At 48.7% G+C, this 22255-nt stretch overlaps 2 long non-coding RNA genes across 5 annotated transcripts; both read left to right on the forward strand.

Annotated features, from left to right (window-relative positions):
* Positions 1-2350: 2350 nt before the first annotated feature.
* Positions 2351-10025, forward strand: LOC149915799 (uncharacterized). Of its 4 annotated transcripts, none has more exons than XR_016471592.1 (5): positions 2351-3338; positions 8173-8268; positions 8858-8928; positions 9065-9202; positions 9759-10025. It is a non-coding gene; the product is annotated as an uncharacterized LOC149915799 (long non-coding RNA). The 4 variants fall into 4 exon arrangements; XR_016471595.1 differs by having other exon boundaries at positions 9838-10025; XR_016471594.1 differs by lacking the exon at positions 2351-3338 and adding an exon at positions 7623-7690.
* Positions 10026-15452: 5427 nt separating this feature from the next.
* Positions 15453-19706, forward strand: LOC149915800 (uncharacterized). Its single transcript, XR_016471591.1, has 3 exons — positions 15453-16683; positions 18181-18332; positions 19424-19706. It is a non-coding gene; the product is annotated as an uncharacterized LOC149915800 (long non-coding RNA).
* The last annotated feature ends 2549 nt before the right edge of the window (positions 19707-22255 follow it).

The raw sequence follows: 22255 nt of genomic DNA on the forward strand, positions 1-22255 counted from the left end.
CTTAGTCCCTGACAGTTTGCAGGTGGAATCTCAATTTCTGAGTCATCTAGTGCTGCTGCCACTTCCCCCACCTTTCCAAGGTTTGTGCCTGCAATTAAAATATCTACACATGGATACAATTTCACATTCTAAGGCAGTGAAACTTTCTGTCAAAGTTCAGTGAGGTGGCTTGAGCAATAGTGGGAGTCTGCTGAAGGTATATTGTATCCCCTCCTGCATGAAAGCAGAGTTTCTTTATCCTCTTCCTGCAAGGAAACTGTAAAGAACATGTTTTTTACATTGAAAACTGCCATCCGAATAGGCTCCAAAGCCCATTTCACCTCATACTCCAGCCCCAAGCCATCAGTATTTCACGCCAAACTCCAGGTTCAAGTCCTTGCTAATTCACCCCAAATTGAGCTCCCAAAACCTCATTATTTCATCCCAAGTATCAGCCCCAAATCGTTACTATTTTCCCCCAAACTCTACTCCCAAACCCTACCTATTTCACCCCAAACATCAGCCCCAACACCCCAATGTCACCCCCCAAGGATGCTCCAGCATCACTCCCCCAGCGTAATTCCTTAATATCACCCCTCTGTCATCCCAACATCACCCACCAGCATCAACCCAACAATGTCACCCTCCAACATCACCACACTATCAACCCTCAGTGTCACTCCAACATTGTCATCCCCCAGTGTCACCCCAACGCTCTCACCCCACCATCAGTCATTCATGTTAAATCCCAGTGGTACTCCAACATCACCCCCAATGATGTCACCCCAGTGCTACTTGCTGATGTCAACCCTATTGATATCCCAACATCACTCCACCACAACCACAGTGTCACTTCCTCCAGTGTCGCTCTCTGAAATGTTAGATAATTCCATTAAGTGGGAAGCAGAATCTCCCTAAGCAGGTGTGCTATTACTATCTGACCCTTGAGAGATGGCAAGTCACCGAAGAGGAGAGAGAAGGAACATGCCAGCGGTAGATTCGATTGGCAGCACCAGCACGGCATCCCCCACTTCAAAGTGCACTTCCGTGCTTTCTCCTGCTTTCATTCTCCCCAGGGTCTGTAGGGTTTGTTCCGCTTGCATGCTGTACCCATGCGGCCAGCGTGTGATACAGAGCCCAAGTGGAACATCAACTTGGGAAACAAGTCTTTGCAAGAACAAGACCAAATACCAAGGATAGCACTCTCCACAAAACATTTGCAGCCACAGCCACAAATATCAACTCCCTTAAAACTGCCAAAATACCTTATTCAATTCCAGGATCATTCTTCAGTCAGGGGCCTTTAGATCCCCAACGTAACACCCCAACAACATCACCACCCAGCATTCACTCCCTGATGTCACTCCCTCCAGAAAAGCCCCAACATCACCCTTGTCACTAGAATGACACACCAGAAACATTCTCCAGTATCCCCAATGTTAGCCCCCAGTAATACTACAACATCACCCCAGTGTCACCCCCCTGTTGAACCCCCCCCCAGCAATAACCCAACCTCATCCCCCCAACATTACTCCCTAATATCACCCCACTGTCACAGCAGTGCCACCCCAGTGTCATTCCTTGTATCACCCCAACAACGTTCCCCCAGTATCACCCCCTGATGTCACCTCCAGTCATACTCATTACCTCTCAATGTCATTCCCCAAAATAAACCCAGTGTCACCCCAACAATTTCACCCCAGTAATGTCTCCCCCAACGTCACTCTTAACATCACCCCAGCGTCACCCCCACATCCCCCCAAAACATCACTCCTTGATGTTAAACCCTAGTAATATCCCAACATCAACCCACAACTTCATTCCCCGACATCAACCCAACATCACTTCCTCCAGTGATACCCCAACATCACCCCCAGTGTCACCCCTTAATATCATCCCTGTATCATCCCAATTTCACTCCAGTGTCACCCCCCCAGCTTCACTTCCTGATGTCAATCCCAGCCACACCCCACCAGCACTCCCCATTATCACTTCCAAACATCACCGCAGCGTCACTCCCTGTTGAAACCCCTCTTAGGGTAGGGATAGCCCAATATCCTTCCTAGTAATGTTACCCCAACGATGTCACTCCTTGATGTTACCCCAAGTGATACCCCAACATCACCACCCAACGTCTCTCCCTTGTCACCCCAACAACATCACCCCAACGTCATTTCCTGATTCCTCCCTCACTTCCCTCCCAGCATCACCTCAATAATGTCACCCCCCCAACAACGTCACTCCTTCATCTCATCCCCCAGAGATACTCTAACATCACCCTACAACATCACTGCACAACCTCAACCCAGTTTCACCCCAGTGTCACACCAGTGTGCCCCCACCAGTGTCACCCCAACAGTGTCACCCCAATATCACTCCCTTATGTCACCCCCCAGTGAAACTCCAACACCATCCTAGTCTTATCGGAATGTAACCTCCCAGCTTCACTCCAACAATACTACTCAAAAAAACCCCAACATCACCCCCACCAATAATTATCTCCTGTAATGCTACAACATGATGGAAAATGCAACAACAATAGCAAAAAAGTAAGTCCTAGGTTGCAATGAGTGAGGACTTGCTTAAACACGGCAGCTATAAACACAAAAACAAGGAACAAAATCTGCTTAACTTTAGAAGATCTCAAGCAAGCAGGGACCTCCAGCAAAAGCTGCTCATTCCTGCTGACAACACTTAAATGAGGCCTGGGAGGGGGTGGAGCCAGGATCCACCCCTTTCATCACTCAGGTGCGTTTCGTGCACCTGAGCTCCTCTGGTTTGTCCCTTCTCAATTATTGTTTCAAGCCACACCTTAGGGTTTCCACTACATTCCCCCCAACAATATCACTCCAACATCACTCCCTGATGTCCCCCCATGATATTCCAACATCACCCCTCAGCATCACCCCCCCACATCATCCTAGCCCAATGTCACCCCAGTGTCACCCCAGTGTCACCAGCAGAGTCACCAATTTTAGAAAGTCAGGCAATTTTACCAATTGCCTTTGAGGACAGAGTTGAATCAAAATATGCGTGCCATTGTTGCTCATCCACTGATAAAACTCCCCTTGCCAGACAGGCAGATCCAATCACCAGCTTGTTACTAGTCTTTTTTTTTTTTTTTTGCTTCAGGCCTTATGGGAACAGTTAGTTCACAGCCAGAAGCAGTGATTGAGCACCTGGTGAAGGGTGTAGCCAGCCCTGTGAGCACAGGTGGAAGCAATTCACCTATGGGACCAGATAGGGCTGACCTTGGCTCCACCCCCTCCCTGACCACATTTAAGGGCTGGGAACAGTAAGGGCAGCATCTCTACCTGGGGGTTGTCTCCTTGGGAGTGAATGCAGACCTTTGGAAAGTGGTGAGTGATTCATGTGTTACTGAAGTTGCTGCCATGCCTTGTTTTTACTGAAGTTGCTGCCATGCCTTGTCTTTACTGAAGTTGCTGCCATGCCTTGTCTTTACTGAAGTTGCTGCCATGCCTTGTCTTTACTGAAGTTGCTGCCATGCCTTGTCTTTACTGAAGTTGCTGCCATGCCTTGTCTTTACTGAAGTTGCTGCCATGCCTTGTCTTTACTGAAGTTGCTGCCATGCCTTGTCTTTACTGAAGTTGCTGCCATGCCTTGTCTTTACTGAAGTTGCTGCCATGCCTTGTCTTTACTGAAGTTGCTGCCATGCCTTGTCTTTACTGAAGTTGCTGCCATGCCTTGTCTTTACTGAAGTTGCTGCCATGCCTTGTCTTTACTGAAGTTGCTGCCATGCCTTGTCTTTACTGAAGTTGCTGCCATGCCTTGTCTTTACTGAAGTTGCTGCCATGCCTTGTCTTTACTGAAGTTGCTGCCATGCCTTGTCTTTACTGAAGTTGCTGCCATGCCTTGTCTTTACTGAAGTTGCTGCCATGCCTTGTCTTTACTGAAGTTGCTGCCATGCCTTGTCTTTACTGAAGTTGCTGCCATGCCTTGTCTTTACTGAAGTTGCTGCCATGCCTTGTCTTTACTGAAGTTGCTGCCATGCCTTGTCTTTACTGAAGTTGCTGCCATGCCTTGTCTTTACTGAAGTTGCTGCCATGCCTTGTCTTTACTGAAGTTGCTGCCATGCCTTGTCTTTACTGAAGTTGCTGCCATGCCTTGTCTTTACTGAAGTTGCTGCCATGCCTTGTCTTTACTGAAGTTGCTGCCATGCCTTGTCTTTACTGAAGTTGCTGCCATGCCTTGTCTTTACTGAAGTTGCTGCCATGCCTTGTCTTTACTGAAGTTGCTGCCATGCCTTGTCTTTACTGAAGTTGCTGCCATGCCTTGTCTTTACTGAAGTTGCTGCCATGCCTTGTCTTTACTGAAGTTGCTGCCATGCCTTGTCTTTACTGAAGTTGCTGCCATGCCTTGTCTTTACTGAAGTTGCTGCCATGCCTTGTCTTTACTGAAGTTGCTGCCATGCCTTGTCTTTACTGAAGTTGCTGCCATGCCTTGTCTTTACTGAAGTTGCTGCCATGCCTTGTCTTTACTGAAGTTGCTGCCATGCCTTGTCTTTACTGAAGTTGCTGCCATGCCTTGTCTTTACTGAAGTTGCTGCCATGCCTTGTCTTTACTGAAGTTGCTGCCATGCCTTGTCTTTACTGAAGTTGCTGCCATGCCTTGTCTTTACTGAAGTTGCTGCCATGCCTTGTCTTTACTGAAGTTGCTGCCATGCCTTGTCTTTACTGAAGTTGCTGCCATGCCTTGTCTTTACTGAAGTTGCTGCCATGCCTTGTCTTTACTGAAGTTGCTGCCATGCCTTGTCTTTACTGAAGTTGCTGCCATGCCTTGTCTTTACTGAAGTTGCTGCCATGCCTTGTCTTTACTGAAGTTGCTGCCATGCCTTGTCTTTACTGAAGTTGCTGCCATGCCTTGTCTTTACTGAAGTTGCTGCCATGCCTTGTCTTTACTGAAGTTGCTGCCATGCCTTGTCTTTACTGAAGTTGCTGCCATGCCTTGTCTTTACTGAAGTTGCTGCCATGCCTTGTCTTTACTGAAGTTGCTGCCATGCCTTGTCTTTACTGAAGTTGCTGCCATGCCTTGTCTTTACTGAAGTTGCTGCCATGCCTTGTCTTTACTGAAGTTGCTGCCATGCCTTGTCTTTACTGAAGTTGCTGCCATGCCTTGTCTTTACTGAAGTTGCTGCCATGCCTTGTCTTTACTGAAGTTGCTGCCATGCCTTGTCTTTACTGAAGTTGCTGCCATGCCTTGTCTTTACTGAAGTTGCTGCCATGCCTTGTCTTTACTGAAGTTGCTGCCATGCCTTGTCTTTACTGAAGTTGCTGCCATGCCTTGTCTTTACTGAAGTTGCTGCCATGCCTTGTCTTTACTGAAGTTGCTGCCATGCCTTGTCTTTACTGAAGTTGCTGCCATGCCTTGTCTTTACTGAAGTTGCTGCCATGCCTTGTCTTTACTGAAGTTGCTGCCATGCCTTGTCTTTACTGAAGTTGCTGCCATGCCTTGTCTTTACTGAAGTTGCTGCCATGCCTTGTCTTTACTGAAGTTGCTGCCATGCCTTGTCTTTACTGAAGTTGCTGCCATGCCTTGTCTTTACTGAAGTTGCTGCCATGCCTTGTCTTTACTGAAGTTGCTGCCATGCCTTGTCTTTACTGAAGTTGCTGCCATGCCTTGTCTTTACTGAAGTTGCTGCCATGCCTTGTCTTTACTGAAGTTGCTGCCATGCCTTGTCTTTACTGAAGTTGCTGCCATGCCTTGTCTTTACTGAAGTTGCTGCCATGCCTTGTCTTTACTGAAGTTGCTGCCATGCCTTGTCTTTACTGAAGTTGCTGCCATGCCTTGTCTTTACTGAAGTTGCTGCCATGCCTTGTCTTTACTGAAGTTGCTGCCATGCCTTGTCTTTACTGAAGTTGCTGCCATGCCTTGTCTTTACTGAAGTTGCTGCCATGCCTTGTCTTTACTGAAGTTGCTGCCATGCCTTGTCTTTACTGAAGTTGCTGCCATGCCTTGTCTTTACTGAAGTTGCTGCCATGCCTTGTCTTTACTGAAGTTGCTGCCATGCCTTGTCTTTACTGAAGTTGCTGCCATGCCTTGTCTTTACTGAAGTTGCTGCCATGCCTTGTCTTTACTGAAGTTGCTGCCATGCCTTGTCTTTACTGAAGTTGCTGCCATGCCTTGTCTTTACTGAAGTTGCTGCCATGCCTTGTCTTTACTGAAGTTGCTGCCATGCCTTGTCTTTACTGAAGTTGCTGCCATGCCTTGTCTTTACTGAAGTTGCTGCCATGCCTTGTCTTTACTGAAGTTGCTGCCATGCCTTGTCTTTACTGAAGTTGCTGCCATGCCTTGTCTTTACTGAAGTTGCTGCCATGCCTTGTCTTTACTGAAGTTGCTGCCATGCCTTGTCTTTACTGAAGTTGCTGCCATGCCTTGTCTTTACTGAAGTTGCTGCCATGCCTTGTCTTTACTGAAGTTGCTGCCATGCCTTGTCTTTACTGAAGTTGCTGCCATGCCTTGTCTTTACTGAAGTTGCTGCCATGCCTTGTCTTTACTGAAGTTGCTGCCATGCCTTGTCTTTACTGAAGTTGCTGCCATGCCTTGTCTTTACTGAAGTTGCTGCCATGCCTTGTCTTTACTGAAGTTGCTGCCATGCCTTGTCTTTACTGAAGTTGCTGCCATGCCTTGTCTTTACTGAAGTTGCTGCCATGCCTTGTCTTTACTGAAGTTGCTGCCATGCCTTGTCTTTACTGAAGTTGCTGCCATGCCTTGTCTTTACTGAAGTTGCTGCCATGCCTTGTCTTTACTGAAGTTGCTGCCATGCCTTGTCTTTACTGAAGTTGCTGCCATGCCTTGTCTTTACTGAAGTTGCTGCCATGCCTTGTCTTTACTGAAGTTGCTGCCATGCCTTGTCTTTACTGAAGTTGCTGCCATGCCTTGTCTTTACTGAAGTTGCTGCCATGCCTTGTCTTTACTGAAGTTGCTGCCATGCCTTGTCTTTACTGAAGTTGCTGCCATGCCTTGTCTTTACTGAAGTTGCTGCCATGCCTTGTCTTTACTGAAGTTGCTGCCATGCCTTGTCTTTACTGAAGTTGCTGCCATGCCTTGTCTTTACTGAAGTTGCTGCCATGCCTTGTCTTTACTGAAGTTGCTGCCATGCCTTGTCTTTACTGAAGTTGCTGCCATGCCTTGTCTTTACTGAAGTTGCTGCCATGCCTTGTCTTTACTGAAGTTGCTGCCATGCCTTGTCTTTACTGAAGTTGCTGCCATGCCTTGTCTTTACTGAAGTTGCTGCCATGCCTTGTCTTTACTGAAGTTGCTGCCATGCCTTGTCTTTACTGAAGTTGCTGCCATGCCTTGTCTTTACTGAAGTTGCTGCCATGCCTTGTCTTTACTGAAGTTGCTGCCATGCCTTGTCTTTACTGAAGTTGCTGCCATGCCTTGTCTTTACTGAAGTTGCTGCCATGCCTTGTCTTTACTGAAGTTGCTGCCATCTTTCCCTTTTTTTGGCATCTTGACCACTTTCAAGGGGTGGAAACCATAAGGGCAGCATCTTTCCATGGAGACTGCTTTCTCTATGGTGTGGGGTGATTGTTGTTGGAATAGGGTAACTGATTCTTTCTTCATTGTTGGATTGTAATCTCCCCTTCTGGGGGGTTCCTGACCGTACTTAAGGTCTGACAGCAGGATGAGCAGCTATTGTACCTGGTGAATGTTTCCTTTAGAGCATGGAGTGAACCCTTAGAACAGAGTGAGTGTTTCTTTATTTCAGGGTTGCATCTCTCCTTTTTTTGGTAGATCTCGCCCCGACTTAAGGGCTGACAGCCTTAAACGTGGTATCTATCTTAGGCGACTGTCTCCTTGGGAGTGTGGGGGGAGGTCTGGTCCTTGAGAAAGGGCGAGTGATTCCTTCTTATTTCAGCCCCATTTTGGGGGCATCCTGACCACATTTAAGTGCTGGCACCTGTAAGGACAGCGTTTATCTCTGTAGACTGTCTCCTGTGGAGCATGGGCAAGTGTTGGTTCTTGAGAAGGGGGTAAGTGGTTTCTTTATTTCAGGGCTGTAATCTCTTTCTCTCTTTTTTTTTTTTTTTTTTCCTCTAGTATCCTGACCACATTTTAAGGGGTGGAAGCCACAAGGGCAGCATCTCTACCTGGAGACTGCTTCCTTGGCAGTGTGGGCTGAGTGTTCATCCTTGGAATGAGGTAACTTATTCTTTTTTTTTATTTCAGGGCTGTGATATCCCCTTCTGGGGGTATCCTGACTACATTTAAGGCCTGGCAGCCATAGGTGCAGCATCCTGGCGGCAGCTTCCCTGGGAGAGTGGGGTGAGTATTTGGAACGGGGCATGTAATTCCTTCTTTATTTCAGGGCTGTGAGCTCCACCTTTTTGGGGGGACCCCAAACTGGATTAGAGCAGCTGTATTTGCATGTTTGTCATCACAATGCCCTTTTTTCTTCTCTAAGGGAGATGAAGGTGTTATCTTCCTTTCTCTGATATGGTGATTGAAGGACTGACACGTGTTTCTTTCTTTCATTGCTCCCTCATTTCTGGAATGCTTCAATCAGCCTCAGGATAATGCTGGTTAGCTGACTGAGCATTGCTGTTGTGGGAATGCCCAGAGCTAACATCCTTTTCCATAAAGAGGTTCTTCATTCTCCAGGTCTTTTAAGCAAATCTTTCTGAGCTTGTTATCTTCTGGTTCCATCTCTGTTCACCATTTCATGGTTCTTATAGCATGATCTCCAACCTGGGGCTCCAAACATGGTTTGTGTGCACCTCTATCATCCTATTTCACGACTGTAGTTAAGAGTGTTATCCACTGCTTCCAAGCATACAAAGTTGTTTAAAGGCATTCTGTGCACCCTTACATGTAATAAATCAGCTGATCTTTTTTTTTTTTTTTTTTTTTTTAGCTTGATGGGGTTTAGGGATTGCTGGAGTTTGTCTCATCAGGGGTGTAAGCACTCTGAGATCTACTGAGCAGGTAACAGAGCATTCCAAGCCCCGTGTTTGTGCACTAGCTTGTATGCAGGCAGGTTTCTAATGGCTGTGGGAAGCTCACTTAGGGATCAAATGGGTTGCAGGCGGCTCACCTTTCTCTATGGGGTCTATTTTCCCAGCCTGCTGCACTACACGGCTGATGATAGAGTGAGGTGCTTCGGCCAGGACCTGAAGAACACTCCCAGAACGTAGTGGCCATCTGCTTCATCCTCACTGTGCTTAATATGGTCTGCACCACTCAAGCATAGTGATAACAGGTATTCTGTTCCTATTTTGTCTGGTTCTCTCCCATATCTCCCTTACAAATTTGTCAATGGTAATGGATCCCCAGGCATTGTTCTCAGAGCACATTGTGACTGACCACCTTGGGATCCTACAGTCCTTTCTGTTTGAACAGCAGATCTGACTTCATCTTTATAGAAGGCCAAGGATTGTCCTCTTTTGGACCACTGTACTCAGCATCACCCCAGATATCTCCATCCTAATTGTCTGGAGATCCTATTAGTTTCCTAATCTCTATGACACCCAAACCCCCATCCCTCTTCCTTCCATCCCCTGTCCCCCATTCAATAGCTCTACAGCTCTGGTTCCCAACAGTGTGATGAAGTGAGGTCCCTGGTCTGCTGAATACTGGGACTGGTCCAGAGAGGCTCTGTGATACAGCTAGATCAGGTTGCCCAGAACCTGGCCCAGCCTCACCTTGGAAGGGACAAGGCATCCATCATGTGTCTGAGTAACCTGTTACACTGTGTCACCACCCTCACAAGATTTTCTTTATATCTAACCTAAATTTTTTCTCATTTTTCCCTTTAGGTATTGAAAGGCTGTTACCAGGTCACCTCAGAGCCTTCACTTCTCCAGGCTGAACAGCCCCAATTTTCTCTCTTCATAGGAAAGGCATTCCATCCCTCGGTTCATATTTGTGGCTATTCTCTGGATGTACTCCAACAGCTCTATGTCTGTGTCCTACACTGCAGCCATCCAAATCCAGACACAGCACTCCAGGTGAGGCCTCACCAGCATAGGGCAGAGGGGCAGGATCATCTCCCTTTGCCTACTGACCACGCATCTTTGGGTGGAACCCAGCAGCCAGTTAGCTTTCTGGGCTGGGAAGGTACATTGCTGAGTGCCCACTACTCAGCCTATTGAGGTCTCTCTGGATGGTGTCCCATCCCTCTGGTGTGTCACTGCACCCCACAGCTCAGTGTCATTAGGGTGCACTTGACCCCCACTGTCAATGTCACTGATGAAGAGGCAATCCCAGATGTTTATACAAACTCGGCAAAGAACCGCTTGAGAGCAGCCCTGAAGAGAAGGACGTGTGGATCCCAGTGGATAAGAAGCTGGACATGAGCTAGCAGTGTGCACTTGCATCCTGGAAAGACAACTATATCCTGGGCTGCATTAAAAGAAGAACAGCCAGCAGAGAGAGGGAGGTGATTTTTTTTTTTTCTTTTTTTCTTTTCCCCCTCTACTCGGCTCTCATGAGGCACCATCTGCTTAACTGCGTCCAGGCCTGGAGCCCCCAGCACAGGAAGGACTTGGAACTCTCAGAGTGGGTCCAGAGGAGGGCACTAAGATGATCAGAGGCCTGGAGCACCTCTCCTATGAGGAAAGGTTGAGGGAACTGGGCTTGTTTAGACTGGAGAAGAGAAGGCTCTGGAGAGACCTCATTGTGGCCTTCCAGTACTTGAGGGAGTGGATAAACAGGAGGGGAAACAGCTGTTTATGAGGGTGGATCAGGATAGGACAAGTGGGAGTAGTTTTAAACTAAGACAGGAGAGGTTTAGGTTGGATATTAGGAGGAAGTTTTTCACTCAGGGTGGTGATGCACTGGAACATGTGCCTTGGAGTCACTTCCAGGAGGATCTGCTCTGCGATCATTCACAGCACAGAGGTGAGACTGACATGTTGATAGTTCCCAGGGTCATCCTTTTTATCCATAATAACAGATGTGCTGTTGCCTTTTTTCTACTCACCAGGGATTTCACCTGACTGCCACAACTTCTCAAATACCGTTGAGAATGGCTTGTTGACTGCATCAGCGAATACCGTCGTGACTCTGGGATGCATTTCATTGGGACCCATAGACTCCTGGATGTTCAGGTTCCTCAGGTGATCCCAAACCCTATCTTGACTCTCAGTGTGGGGCAGGGAGGTTGTTGGTGGGGGTGGCATTGCTTTCTCAATCCCCACCTGCACAGCCAAAGATGAGGGCTGTATATAATGAGCAGGTATCAGAGGAGATGGAAGCAAAAGTGTTATTGGGTATTTGAGCCTTTTCTTGTGTGTTGTTCTCAGCTACTGTGCTGCTGGTGAGCAGCATCATGCACAGAGTGCAGCCCCCCAATGTATGCAGGGTAGTGCTTTCGTTACTGTGCAGCATTACTGGGAGCTGTGGTTCTCCCAGGTGCTGTAACGTCTGCATGGAGAGATGTGTGAATCTTCATGAGAACAGCTAGAAACGGAAAGCTGGATTTCCTGGAATGCCCCAGAATCCCACTTTGCTGACTGGTAATTGTCTGCCCAGCAGGTAAGGGCAGCGTATGCACAACAATGTTTACCCATTATGTAGCATGGTACAACGTAGCACTCCCGGAGCTCTTTATTGCATTTTAGGGTACCCCAAAGGCTGCCTGTCCTTTTCTTCCCACATTCTATTTGTCTCTGGCCTTTCACTGCAGTGTTCTCCTTCTCTTTACCCTAGACCTTCTCTACTGCATTTTCTTGCTGTCCTGTTTTGGTGTTCTGTGCCCCATTGTCGTGGCCATTGTACTTAGCTTTCTTTGCTGCATTCTCTTCAGCATTTAATTTTGGCGTTTCTTGCCATGTTCTCTTAGCCATTGTCCTCAGCATTTCCTGCCATCTCATAGCCATTGCCTGGGCGTTCCCTGTGGCATCCTCCTCGGTGTCCTGTTTTGGCGTTCCCTGTGGCATTCTCCTTGGCCTCCTGTTTTGGCCTACCCAGCCACCTTCTCTTGGCCTTCTGCATGGGCTTTCTTTGCCATGTTCTCTCTGGCCACTTGTTCTGGAGTTCCCTGCCACATCCTCTTGGCTTCCTGTTTTGGCACTTCCTGCCATGTTCTCTTAGCCCTTGCCTAGGCATTTACTGCTGTGTTCTCTTAGCCTTCTGTTTTGGTATTTCTTGCCATGTTCTCTTGGCCGTTGTCCTTGGCACTTCCTGCCATCTCGTAGCCCTTGCCCGGGCGTTCCCTGTGATGTCCTCCTCGGCGTCCTGTTTGGCGTTCCCTTCCCTGTGGCATTCTCCTTGGCCTCCTGTTTTGGCCTACCCAGCCACCTTCTCTTGGCCTTCTGTATCGGCTTTCTTTGCCATGTTCTCTTTGGCCGCTTGTCCTGGCGTTCCCTGCCACGTCCTCTCGGCCTCCTGTTTTGGCATTTCTTGCCATGTTCTCTTAGCTCTTGACTAGGCATTTCTTGCCATGTTCTCTTGGCCTTCTGTTTTGGTGTTTCTTGCTGTGTTTTCTCGGCCTTTGCTGTTGGCCTTCCCTGCTGTGCTCTCCTTGCCCTCACCATAGCTTTTCACTGGGTATTTTCCTTGCTTTTGCCCTTCCCTTAGCCTTAGCTGTTTGCTTTGCCTTTACCTCAGATTTCCCTTTGCTTGTCCTGGCAGTTTGGCACGCCTTTGCCTTTGGCTCTCTGGGATTGGCTGGGAGGCAGCGTTAATTTTGATCTTGACCTGAACCCCTAGCTTGATGGGAACTCTAATGATAATTACAGTAACCTGCAATGCATCTGTAAACCTAACCCTTAGCCTGATGTAAAAAAAAAAAATGTCTCTAACCCGAAATGCAGCAATAAAAATAACACCCCTTGTTTTCTGTCAAATTAACCTTCGTCCCAATCGTAGTGCAGAAAAGAAGTTGTAGTTAGTTTAACAATTCAAGCCAACAAATAGCATTAATTTTATCCCTAATGCTCCTTTGTGACATCATTAGAGCAGTGTGCACAGGGTGCAGCCCTTGCATATGTGGGATAGTGCCTTCATTACTGTATTGTGTCCAACAGGTGGCAGCGGAGAGGTGCGGTGTTCCCGGGCACCATAAAAACTGCACGGAGAGATCTGTGGCTCCTCATAAGAACAGCTTGGAACAGAAATCCGCTTTTCCTGGGATGCCCTGGAAGCCGACTTTGCTGACTGGTAATTGTCTGCCCAGCAGGTAAGGGCAGCGTACGCACACCAATGTTTACCCATTATGTAGCGTGGTACAATGTAGCACTCCCGGAGCTCTTTATTGCATTTTAGGGTACCCCAAAGGCTGCCTGTCCTTTTCTTCCCACATTCTATTTGTCTCTGGCCTTTCACTGCAGTGTTCTCCTTCTCTTTACCCTAGACCTTCTCTACTGCATTTTCTTGCTGTCCTGTTTTGGTGTTCTGTGCCCCATTGTCGTGGCCATTGTACTTAGCTTTCTTTGCTGCATTCTCTTCAGCATTTGGTTTTGGTGTTTCTTGCCATGTTCTCTTGGCCTCGTGTTTTGGCATTTCTTGCCTTGTTCTCTTGGCTGTTGTCCTCAGCATTTCCTGCCATCTCATAGCCATTGCCTGGGCGTTCCCTGTGGCATTCTCCTTGGCCTCCTGTTTTGGCCTACCCAGCCACCTTCTCTTGGCCTTCTGCATGGGCTTTCTTTGCCATGTTCTCTCTGGCCACTTGTTCTGGAGTTCCCTGCCACATCCTCTTGGCTTCCTGTTTTGGCACTTCCTGCCATGTTCTCTTAGCCCTTGCCTAGGCATTTACTGCTGTGTTCTCTTAGCCTTCTGTTTTGGTATTTCTTGCCATGTTCTCTTGGCCGTTGTCCTCGGCACTTCCTGCCATCTCATAGCCCTTGCCCGGGCGTTCCCTGTGATGTCCTCCTCGGCGTCCTGTTTGGCGTTCCCTTCCCTGTGGCATTCTCCTTGGCCTCCTGTTTTGGCCTACCCAGCCACCTTCTCTTGGCCTTCTGTATCGGCTTTCTTTGCCATGTTCTCTTTGGCCGCTTGTCCTGGTGTTCCCTGCCACGTCCTCTCGGCCTCCTGTTTTGGCATTTCTTGCCATGTTCTCTTAGCTCTTGCCTAGGCATTTCTTGCCATGTTCTCTTGGCCTTCTGTTTTGGTGTTTCTTGCTGTGTTTTCTCGGCCTTTGCTGTTGGCCTTCCCTGCTGTGCTCTCCTTGCCCTCACCATAGCTTATCACTGGGTATTTTCCTTGCTTTTGCCCTTCCCTTAGCCTTAGCTGTTTGCTTTGCCTTTACCTCAGATTTCCCTTTGCTTGTCCTGGCAGTTTGGCACGCCTTTGCCTTTGGCTCTCTGGGATTGGCTGGGAGGCAGCGTTAATTTTGATCTTGACCTGAACCCCTAGCTTAATGGGAACTCTAATGATAATTACATTAACCTGCAATGCATCTGTAAACCTAACCCTTAGCCTGATGTAAAAAAAAAATGTCTCTAATCCGAAATGCAGCAATAAAAATAACACCCCTTGTTTTCTGTCAAATTAACCTTCATCCCAATCGTAGTGCAGAAAAGAAGTTGTAGTTAGTTTAACAATTGAAGCCAACAAATAGCATTAATTTTATCCCTAATGCTCCTTTGTGACATCATTAGAGCAGTGTGCACAGGGTGCAGCCCTTGCATATGTGGGATAGTGCCTTCATTACTGTATTGTGTCCAACAGGTGGCAGCGGGGAGCTGTGGCACTCCTGAGTGCCATAACAACTGCACAGAGCAATCTGTGGCTCTTCATGAGAACAGCCAGGAACAGAAATCTGCATTTCCTGCGATGCCCCGGAAGCCAACTTTGCTGACGGTAATAATCTGCCCAAGAGGTAAGGGCAATGTTTACCCATTACTTAGTAAGACACAAGGTAGGGTACCCGGAGTTCATTTCTGCATTTCAGCGTGCCTTACAGGCTGTCCGTTCTCTTCCTTGTGCGTTCCCCTTGCCTCTCCTCTGTGCCTAGTTATTTCCTGCAGCATTCTCTTTGGTCTCTGTTCTGATGTCTGTGGTGGCATTCTCTTGTGCCTTGCCCAGTGTTTTGGCATTCCTGGCGGTGTTTTCTTGGGCCCTGCCCTCTGTTTTGGCGTTCCTGGCGGTGTTTTCTTGGGCCCTGCCCTCCATTTTGGCGTTCCTGGCGGTGTTTTCTTGGGCCCTGCCCTCCATTTTGGCGTTCCTGGCGGTGTTTTCTTGGGCCTTGCCCTCCGTTTTGGCATTTCCTCCATTGTTTTCTTGGGCCCTGCCCTCTGTTTTGGCGTTCCTGGCGGTGTTTTCTTGGGCCCTGCCCTCCATTTTGGCGTTCCTGGCGGTGTTTTCTTGGGCCCTGCCCTCCATTTTGGCGTTCCTGGCGGTGTTTTCTTGGGCCTTGCCCTCCGTTTTTGGCATTTCCTCCATTGTTTTCTTCGGCCCTGCCCTCCGTTTTGGCGTTTCTCGCGGTGTTTTCTTGGGCCTTGCCCTCCGTTTTGGCGTTCCGTGCATTGTTCTCTTGAGCCTTGCCCTCCGTTTTGGCGTTCCGTGCATTGTTCTCTTGAGCCTTGCCCTCCGTTTTGGCGTTCCCTGCATTGTTCTATTGGGCCCTGCCCTCCGTTTTGGCATTGCCTGTGGCATTATCTTGGTTTTTGCCCTCTGTTTTGGTGTTCTGTGCAATGGTCTCATCAGTCTTGTGCTGTTTTGGTGTTCCTTGCGGCATTCTCTTTGATCTTGTCCTTCATTTTGGCATTCCCGAGGCTGTCCCTTGAGGCCCGGCCTCTGGCGAGGCCTTCCCTTTGTTGTTCTCCATGACTTTGCCTTGTCTTTGATGTTGCCTTCCCTTGGGTGCTGTCTATACCTTTGCCTTCTGTTTTGGCGTTCCCTGTGGCATTCTCCTTGGCCTCCTGTTTTGGCCTACCTAGCCACCTTCTCTTGGCCTCATGCATTGGCTTCCTTTGCCATGTTCTCTTTGGCCGCTTGTTCTGGCGTTCCCTGCCACGTCCTCTCGGCCTCCTGTTTTGGCACGTCCTGCCGTGTGCTCTTAGCCCTCACCTAGGCATTTCTTGCTGTGTTCTGTTGGCCTTTGCCGTTGGCCTTCCCTGCTGTGCTCTCCTTGCCCTTGCCCTCACCATAGCCTTTCATTGGGCATTCTCCTTGCTTTTGCCCTTCCCTTAGCCTTTGCTGTTTGCTTTGCCTTTACCTCAGATTTCCCTTTGCTTGTCCTGGCAGTTTGGCACGCCTTTGCCTTTGGCTCTCTGGGATTGGCTGGGAGGCAGCGTTAATTTTGATCTTGACCTGAACCCCTAGCTTAATGGGAACTCTAATGATAATTACATTAACCTGCAATGCATCTGTAAACCTAACCCTTAGCCTGATGTAAAAAAAAATGTCTCTAACCCGAAATGCAGCAATAAAAATAACACCCCTTGTTTTCTGTCAAATTAACCTTCATCCCAATCGTAGTGCAGAAAGCAATTGTTAAACTAATAAACTAACTGTGACTTCAAACCAACAAATAGCATTAATTTTATCCCTAATGCTCCTTTGTGACATCATTAGAGCAGTGTGCACAGGGTGCAGCCCTTGCATATGTGGGATAGTGCCTTCATTACTGTATTGTGTCCAACAGGTGGCAGCGGAGAGGTGCGGTGTTCCCGGGCACCGTAAAAACTGCACGGAGAGATCTGTGGCTCCTCATAAGAACAGCTTGGAACAGAAATCCGCTTTTCCTGGGATGCCCTGGAAGCCGACTTTGCTGACTGGTAATTGTCTGCCCAGCAGGTAAGGGCAGCGTACGCACACCAATGTTTACCCATTATGTAGCGTGGTACAATGTAGCACTCCCGGAGCTCTTTATTGCATTTTAGGGTACCCCAAAGGCTGCCTGTCCTTTTCTTCCCACATTCTATTTGTCTCTGGCCTTTCACTGCAGTGTTCTCCTTCTCTTTACCCTAGACCTTCTCTACTGCATTTTCTTGCTGTCCTGTTTTGGTGTTCTGTGCCCCATTGTCGTGGCCATTGTACTTAGCTTTCTTTGCTGCATTCTCTTCAGCATTTGGTTTTGGTGTTTCTTGCCATGTTCTCTTGGCCTCGTGTTTTGGCATTTCTTGCCTTGTTCTCTTGGCTGTTGTCCTCAGCATTTCCTGCCATCTCATAGCCATTGCCTGGGCGTTCCCTGTGGCATTCTCCTTGGCCTCCTGTTTTGGCCTACCCAGCCACCTTCTCTTGGCCTTCTGCATGGGCTTTCTTTGCCATGTTCTCTCTGGCCACTTGTTCTGGAGTTCCCTGCCACATCCTCTTGGCTTCCTGTTTTGGCACTTCCTGCCATGTTCTCTTAGCCCTTGCCTAGGCATTTACTGCTGTGTTCTCTTAGCCTTCTGTTTTGGTATTTCTTGCCATGTTCTCTTGGCCGTTGTCCTCGGCACTTCCTGCCATCTCATAGCCCTTGCCCGGGCGTTCCCTGTGATGTCCTCCTCGGCGTCCTGTTTGGCGTTCCCTTCCCTGTGGCATTCTCCTTGGCCTCCTGTTTTGGCCTACCCAGCCACCTTCTCTTGGCCTTCTGTATCGGCTTTCTTTGCCATGTTCTCTTTGGCCGCTTGTCCTGGTGTTCCCTGCCACGTCCTCTCGGCCTCCTGTTTTGGCATTTCTTGCCATGTTCTCTTAGCTCTTGCCTAGGCATTTCTTGCCATGTTCTCTTGGCCTTCTGTTTTGGTGTTTCTTGCTGTGTTTTCTCGGCCTTTGCTGTTGGCCTTCCCTGCTGTGCTCTCCTTGCCCTCACCATAGCTTATCACTGGGTATTTTCCTTGCTTTTGCCCTTCCCTTAGCCTTAGCTGTTTGCTTTGCCTTTACCTCAGATTTCCCTTTGCTTGTCCTGGGAGTTTGGCACGCCTTTGCCTTTGGCTCTCTGGGATTGGCTGGGAGGCAGTGTTAATTTTGATCTTGACCTGAACCCCTAGCTTGATGGGAACTCTAATGATAATTACAGTAACCTGCAATGCATCTGTAAACCTAACCCTTAGCCTGATGTAAAAAAAAATGTCTCTAACCCGAAATGCAGCAATAAAAATAACACCCCTTGTTTTCTGTCAAATTAACCTTCATCCCAATCGTAGTGCAGAAAGCAATTGTTAAACTAATAAACTAACTGTGACTTCAAACCAACAAATAGCATTAATTTTATCCCTAATGCTCCTTTGTGACATCATTAGAGCAGTGTGCACAGGGTGCAGCCCTTGCATATGTGGGATAGTGCCTTCATTACTGTATTGTGTCCAACAGGTGGCAGCGGAGAGGTGCGGTGTTCCCGGGCACCATAAAAACTGCACGGAGAGATCTGTGGCTCCTCATAAGAACAGCTTGGAACAGAAATCCGCTTTTCCTGGGATGCCCTGGAAGCCGACTTTGCTGACTGGTAATTGTCTGCCCAGCAGGTAAGGGCAGCGTACGCACACCAATGTTTACCCATTATGTAGCGTGGTACAATGTAGCACTCCCGGAGCTCTTTATTGCATTTTAGGGTACCCCAAAGGCTGCCTGTCCTTTTCTTCCCACATTCTATTTGTCTCTGGCCTTTCACTGCAGTGTTCTCCTTCTCTTTACCCTAGACCTTCTCTACTGCATTTTCTTGCTGTCCTGTTTTGGTGTTCTGTGCCCCATTGTCGTGGCCATTGTACTTAGCTTTCTTTGCTGCATTCTCTTCAGCATTTGGTTTTGGTGTTTCTTGCCATGTTCTCTTGGCCTCGTGTTTTGGCATTTCTTGCCTTGTTCTCTTGGCTGTTGTCCTCAGCATTTCCTGCCATCTCATAGCCATTGCCTGGGCGTTCCCTGTGGCATTCTCCTTGGCCTCCTGTTTTGGCCTACCCAGCCACCTTCTCTTGGCCTTCTGCATGGGCTTTCTTTGCCATGTTCTCTCTGGCCACTTGTTCTGGAGTTCCCTGCCACATCCTCTTGGCTTCCTGTTTTGGCACTTCCTGCCATGTTCTCTTAGCCCTCACCTAGGCATTTCTTGCTGTGTTCTGTTGGCCTTTGCCGTTGGCCTTCCCTGCTGTGCTCTCCTTGCCCTTGCCCTCACCATAGCCTTTCATTGGGCATTCTCCTTGCTTTTGCCCTTCCCTTAGCCTTAGCTGTTTGCTTTGCCTTTACCTCAGATTTCCCTTTGCTTGTCCTGGCAGTTTGGCACGCCTTTGCCTTTGGCTCTCTGGGATTGGCTGGGAGGCAGCGTTAATTTTGATCTTGACCTGAACCCCTAGCTTAATGGGAACTCTAATGATAATTACATTAACCTGCAATGCATCTGTAAACCTAACCCTTAGCCTGATGTAAAAAAAAATGTCTCTAACCCGAAATGCAGCAATAAAAATAACACCCCTTGTTTTCTGTCAAATTAACCTTCATCCCAATCGTAGTGCAGAAAAGAAGTCATAGTTAGTTTAACAGTTGTTGTTGTTAATAAGTTGTGTGCACAGGGTGCAGCCCTTGCATATGTGGGATAGTGCCTTCATTACTGTATTGTGTCCAACAGGTGGCAGCGGGGAGCTGTGGCACTCCTGAGTGCCATAACAACTGCACAGAGCAATCTGTGGCTCTTCATGAGAACAGCCAGGAACAGAAATCTGCATTTCCTGCGATGCCCCGGAAGCCAACTTTGCTGACGGTAATAATCTGCCCAAGAGGTAAGGGCAATGTTTACCCATTACTTAGTAAGACACAAGGTAGGGTACCCGGAGTTCATTTCTGCATTTCAGCGTGCCTTACAGGCTGTCCGTTCTCTTCCTTCTGTGTTCCCCTTTCCTCTCCTCTTTGCCTGATTATCTCCTGCAGCATTCTCTTTGGTCTCTGTTTTGGTGTCTGTGGTGGTGTTTTCTTGGGCCCTGCCCTCCATTTTGGTGCTCCTGGTAGCGTTTTCTTGGGCCCTGCCCTCTGTTTTGGCGTTCCTGGTAGCGTTTTCTTTGGTCCTGCCCTCGCTTTTGGTGTTCCTGGTAGCGTTTTCTTGGGCTTTGCCCTCCGTTTTGGCGTTCCTGGCGGTGTTTTCTTGGGCCCTGCCCTCTGTTTTGGCGTTCCTGGCAGCGTTTTCTTGGGCCCTGCCCTCTGTTTTGGCGTTCCTGGCAGCGTTTTCTTGGGCCCTGCCCTCTGTTTTGGCGTTCCTGGCAGCGTTTTCTTGGGCCCTGCCCTCTGTTTTGGCGTTCTATGTAATGGTCTCTTCAGTCTTGTGCTGGTTTGGCATTCCCTGCGGCCTTCTCTTCAGTCTTGTGCTGGTTTGGCATTCCCTGCGGCCTTCTCTTCAGTCTTGTGCTGGTTTGGCATTCCCTGCGGCCTTCTCTTCAGTCTTGTGCTGGTTTGGCATTCCCTGCGGCCTTCTCTTCAGTCTTGTGCTGGTTTGGCATTCCCTGCGGCCTTCTCTTCAGTCTTGTGCTGGTTTGGCATTCCCTGCGGCCTTCTCTTCAGTCTTGTGCTGGTTTGGCATTCCCTGCGGCCTTCTCTTTGGGCCCGGCCTCTGACGCGGCCTTCTCTTTGGGCCCGGCCTCTGACGCGGCCTTCTCTTTGGGCCCGGCCTCTGACGCGGCCTTCTCTTTGGGCCCGGCCTCTGACGCGGCCTTCTCTTTGGGCCCGGCCTCTGACGCGGCCTTCTCTTTGGGCCCGGCCTCTGACGCGGCCTTCTCTTTGGGCCCGGCCTCTGACGCGGCCTTCTCTTTGGGCCCGGCCTCTGACGCGGCCTTCTCTTTGGGCCCGGCCTCTGACGCGGCCTTCTCTTTGGGCCCGGCCTCTGACGCGGCCTTCTCTTTGGGCCCGGCCTCTGACGCGGCCTTCTCTTTGGGCCCGGCCTCTGACGCGGCCTTCTTTGTTGTTTTCCATGACTTAGCCTTGCCTTTGATGTTGCCCTCTCTTGGGTACTGTCTATACCTTTGCACTCTGTTTTGGTGTTTGCTTCAGTGTTCTTGCCTTTGCCTACGCTTTCCCTAACAGTCACTCTGAGCATGATCCTAATAACCCTAACTGTAATATCTTCACCCCAACCTTAATGAGCTCTGAACAACAAATGTAGTGCTAATTGTAAGCATGACTGTATAGATAACTATACTAGCTGTCCAAATTAACCCTGAACCTACCCTCTAATGGTGCACTAAACTTATCTGTAACCTTTTAGTATTTAGTAATACTAAAAATAATCCTACATCTTTCCTGTTAAATACTCCTAACCTTAATCTTAAGCCATTTGTTGGGGTGGTCTTTTGCTTGCACATTTTGTGGGGGGTGGTCTTATGGTGAGCGCTGTTTGTGTCTTGGCGTTCCTCTTTCTAAAGTGTGTCTCTCTGTATTGCAGGCAAAGATGCCTTGGACACTTCCAGTCGATGACTTCCCCCCTGGGATGCCATGCTGTTTCCAGGCCTCCCACACTCACCACCAGCTTAGTTCAGTTGAGCTGTTACTCATATCTCCTGGTCTCTTCCCTTCCCATAGTCTTCCTTTCACTCTGCCACAAGCCCCTACCACTGCTCAAGGTCATTGCAGGCAATGTGTGGAATGCAGTACTTGTTCTCATTATAGTTCACCCCATTGGCGTCAGCCTAGCAAATCCAACCCACCCACACCCTTCCTTAGGGCCCTTCTACTTCCATGCCAACCAATCCTTCCTTCTCATGTGATTTTGTGTTCCTTCCCAGCCAGTTTAAGACTCATGCCCCTTTGTGGCCATTTTGAGAGTTGCGCTGATTTCAGTATGTGCATCATTTATGTCAACCAAATTGGCTTTAGCTTTGCAGACTTTTTGCATCAATCAAATTGGCTTTGCAGTCATTTTGCATCAACCAAATTGGCTTTAGCTTTGCCTTGCTTACGGGGTTGGGTTAGCTTTGCTTTGTTTGATTCTACCGCAGGGCTAACCCAACCCTGTAAGCAACACCCAAGGGCCGTTGGAGGCCATTTGCCTTCCTTCCCGGCCAGTCTGAGACTCGTGCCCCATTGTGGCCATTTTGAGAGTTGCGCTGATTTCAGCATGTACAGTTGATTAATCTCAACCAAATTGGCTTTAGCTTTGCCTTGCTTACGGGGTTGGGTTAGCTTTGCTTTGTTTGTTTCTACCGCAGGGCTAACCCAACCCCGTAACCAATGCCCAAGGGCCGCTGGAGGCTGTGTTCCTTCCTGGCCACTTTGAGACTCGTGCCCCTTTGTGGCCGTGATGAGAGTTGTGCTGATTTCAGCATGTGCAATCAATCTCAACCAAATTGGCTTTAGCTTTGCCTTGCTTACGGGGTTGGGTTAGCTTTGCTTTGTTTGTTTCTACCGCAGGGCTAACCCAACCCCGTAACCAATGCCCAAGGGCCGCTGGAGGCTGTGTTCCTTCCCGGCCACTTTG

Source organism: Phasianus colchicus, chromosome 16 (genome assembly GCF_987193195.1).
Source record: "Phasianus colchicus chromosome 16, bPhaCol1.hap1.1, whole genome shotgun sequence".
NCBI lineage: Eukaryota > Metazoa > Chordata > Aves > Galliformes > Phasianidae > Phasianus > Phasianus colchicus.